The sequence below is a fragment of the Anarrhichthys ocellatus genome, unplaced genomic scaffold (assembly GCF_004355925.1).
Source record: "Anarrhichthys ocellatus isolate YVR2014 unplaced genomic scaffold, GSC_Weel_1.0 scaffold207, whole genome shotgun sequence".
NCBI lineage: Eukaryota > Metazoa > Chordata > Actinopteri > Perciformes > Anarhichadidae > Anarrhichthys > Anarrhichthys ocellatus.
In genome coordinates this window covers 134,440-138,432 of record NW_022280237.1, presented here as the reverse complement: position 1 = coordinate 138,432, position 3,993 = coordinate 134,440, and the positions used below count along the sequence as shown (strand labels likewise).

Here is a 3,993-nt window from a genome sequence, read left to right as displayed (position 1 = left end):
TAGTTGTTTTGTAATCATTGTGAGTCTCTTTGTAGTTGTTTTGTAATAATTTTGTGACTCTTCGTAGTTGTTTTGTAATCATTGTGAGTCTCTTTGTAGTTGTTTTGTAATCATTGTGAGTCTCTTCATAGGGCCCTTCAGTAAGGAAGGCATCTCAACCACAGACGTACAAACTATAAAGGAAGTAAAAGGAAGTAAAAGATGGCTCGTGTGTGCACATAAAGTTATTTTAGGTCTTTAAAGTGTTTTTCTGTGCAACTCAATCCAGAGGACATAAAGTTCATTATTAAAGCATAATTTCATCTACTTTCCAGATACTGAAGATCTTTCTGAAACGGTCCAAACACAAGCTTTCATTATTGTCCTGCAACAAATATAACTTTATCCAGGAAGCAGTGTGACACGAACAAGTTACACACAAACAGAGCAGAGTCTAACTCCATTTACCTAAAATAGAAATAGGGAAGGATGTAGTGACCACTTCAGACAGTGGTCAGTGTGAAGTCATGAAAAGATGAGTGAGAAAGTGAGCAAACCTTCAAAATCACATTTTCAATAACTCAAATGACTAAAGATCCAACTGAACCTTGATCAACAGTACGTTAGGTGGTCTTTGTGTGTATTTCTCTGTTGTGTGTTGTATTTTTGAGTTTTTCTCCTGTAAATCTTTGCTTTATAATATCAGATTATTTAAAAAAAGATTCTCGCTAACTTGTGAGTTTCTTCTCTCATAAATATTCGACTTTAATCTTAAAGCTTCTGAGTTTTTTCTCAGAATATTAACCCCTTCCCTTCCTCCGGCTCAGTCCTTCAGGTTTTTTTTACCCACAATGACCCAAATACGCAGTCGTAGGTTTTAATGGCTACAAACAAACCAAACACAAGAGCTGCGGTTATTTAGTATATCCTGACAAATTAATTAATTAGTGAAAAAAAACGTGTCAGGAAATACATAAATGAACATCTAAAGGAATGGAATTTCTCACCAAAAAATATGTAAATAAATAATTTTCTGTTTCTTCATTTTTTTCCCACTTTTTAAAAATGATTTGATTTACTTATTTCCATATTTATATATTTCTGTATGTCTTTATAATACGGGACGCTGTCATACATTCTGGTACCTCTTTGAGTCTTGGTGAAGCGGCACAGCGTACAAAATTATGTCTTTTTGACATTTGGTTCTAGCTTTCAAACTTTTTAAATAAAAAAGAGTACATTAGCAGATTAGAATAATACTAATCTATAATTTCTAATCTAATAATAGATTAGAAAATACTGTGGTTTAGGGGAAATTACGTGGTTAATATTTACATAGTATTTTTCTTATTGTTCATCAAAATATAATACATGTCTGCCATCCTCCACCTGTCCACCAGATGCCCTTAGACCTTATACTGGTCCCAGTCACCTGACCCTCTCTCACCTGCTCACCTGTCTCCAATTTCCCTCATCAACCCTGCTGTACAAACACCAGCCTCTTCCCCCAGTTAGTCAAAGTTGCTGTCTTCCTTCGTGCCTTTGCTTTCAAGCCACCAGAACCAGAACTGGACCAAGTACCTGGACTTCACAGGACCATCCAGTAAGCCCATATACACCTTCAATGAATCACTGAACTGATTTGGGTTCAATCCATTGAGTTAAATGCACATATAATCAGTCTCATGAGATGTTTTCATAAAGAGACATTTTTGAAGGCGTTTATACAACGGGGGCTTTTTTATGTGCGCATTGGTTGTCTAAATTCTTTTAAACTGATGTTTTTTAAATAAATACTTTCAAAAGGATCAAAACTATTGTACAGCAAAAAAACATCTTTGATGTGGTCCAAACCACAGACTGTACATAATAAGTGGACGTAGTGGTCATGACGTCTCTCGTTGGTTTGTGGATGTTTTGAAGCCTCGAGTTCGGCATTTTGGCTGTCACCATCTTTGTTTTTTGCAACCAGTGAACAGGAAGTGACCATATCTGGACTGAGGAGGAGTGACGTAGAGACGCCATATACGTCTCTGGTGTTGACCTGTCCATCACCGTGTAGCCCCGCCCTAAAGCATCCCCTGCTTTATGCTCTGTTTGACTCTAAATGGACCATAATGTACTAAATGAACATCATGCTGTATTGAAGAAGACTTGAAACTAGAGATTGAGACCATAAACTCATGTTTACAATGTTTATTGAGGTAATAAATCAAGAGAGAAGTAGAGTCATTTTCTCATAGACTTCTATACAACCAGAGGAGTCGCCCCCTGGTGGACACTAGAGAGAATGCAGCTTTAACACATGAAGCAGTGGCTTCTCTCTTTAGATCCGGAGATTGCTGCCTGGTCCGAACCAAGGCGGCAGCAGGACCCCGGTGTGTAAAGGCCTCTAATCTCGACTGCCAATACCGAGAACTTAATGATGATTGTGGTTGAATGGGTTGTTTCCATCTTTTTTGGGTTTCAACAGTAAAAAATATGTGATTTCAGGGAGCTGTGACGAACCTGTAGATTGAGAAAACAATTCAGAATTTAATTAAATCTGTAAATTACCATCTGCATCTCATTCAGTATTTTGATAATATAGAATACATGATTCATACTTTAATGGCTCTTGGAACCACTAAACCTACAGCGCCTATGTGTTCAAGTTACCTTTATTCATTCCACCACTCAATGGGTTGCCGATCAAGGAATAAGTGGAGTCATTAGGTAGCGATGTCTCTGTGAGAAATAAATGAAACATAATGAATATTTACTGTATGGAACTACAATATTTGGTCAAATGCTGATGAGAGCTCAGTCTTTACTGCTTTTCTTCTCCACTGGTGGAAGATCAGGGATGGTGGAGTACATGGGATCGTTATGGTGCGATCCATCTATTGAAACGTTTTACCAACAAACATTATTTACCAAATTAAAACACGTTAAGACAGTCCCATTTGTCAGCTTTTCTTAAGGGTAGTCGGTAAAATATGTGTAATTATTTACCTTGAAAATCTGTCATGCAGTATGAAGCTGTTCTAGCCAAGCTCCCGCCGCCTGTCAAAGATGAACATGTAAATGCAGTTTTGTGGATGAAGATATAAAACAGTAGAAAGTAACATTTACATCTAAACATGGCCATAAACCTTGTATGTGTTTTTTATTATCTTTGCACATGCACTTCAGGAAAAAGGTAAACGTTTTTTATGAAGCAGATGGAATATTTTTGATTTAGATAGTTAAGTTCAGTGTGGATATATATATATATATATATATATATATATATATATATATATATATAAAAATAACACTGTACAATTTCAGCCTCGATCATAATAGAAAAAGGAAGTTGTCTGTCTTTAAAAAAGACAAAAAAGGAACATTTCTCACCATTTGTCGGCTGGAACACGACTCTATCCTGTATCTCCTCATAGATGGGACATATTTCTGCACGTCCTGTGGAAAAAGATTGTTAACACTATATTAGTAATCCTCTGAGTTACTACTGATCATCTGCTTTAAAGCCTGATGACAAACACATAGAACGGTGTCGCATTGGGCCTTAATGTAGCGTGACATAAGCGTGATGTTGTGTATAATACACGAACCTTGGGAAGTACCGCAAGTAAACATGTCGCCATTACTGCTGCAGCTCATGTATTTCAATGCAAGCTGTCCTAAGAATTGTTCAATTTTATACGCTTACCTTTACTTTCTATGTAACATTAACTTTGACAAACATTTCTAGAAGTTTGGGAAGAACCTGAGCAATTCTCTCCAGCAGTACGGCACACCCCGTGTTACTACGTTAACCGTGACCATTACACCATTAACCGTGATGTTACACACCGTTAACCGTGACCGTTTCACACCGTTAACCGTGACCATTACACACCGTTAACCGCGACCGTTTCACACCTTAAACCGAGCCGTTACACAACGTTAACCGTGACTGCTTCACACCGTTAACCGTGACCGCTTCACAACGTTAACCGTGACCATTATACACCGTTAACCGTGACCGCA

General features: G+C 37.5%; 1 long non-coding RNA gene across 1 annotated transcript; it reads right to left on the bottom strand.

Moving 5' to 3' along the window:
* Positions 1–2,248: 2,248 nt before the first annotated feature.
* On the bottom strand, positions 2,249–3,805 carry LOC116400796 (uncharacterized). The gene is made up of 5 exons (XR_004213945.1): positions 3,358–3,805; positions 2,974–3,024; positions 2,793–2,861; positions 2,638–2,706; positions 2,249–2,487 (listed from the first exon to the last, which is right to left on the bottom strand). It is a non-coding gene; the product is annotated as an uncharacterized LOC116400796 (long non-coding RNA).
* Positions 3,806–3,993: the final 188 nt, after the last annotated feature.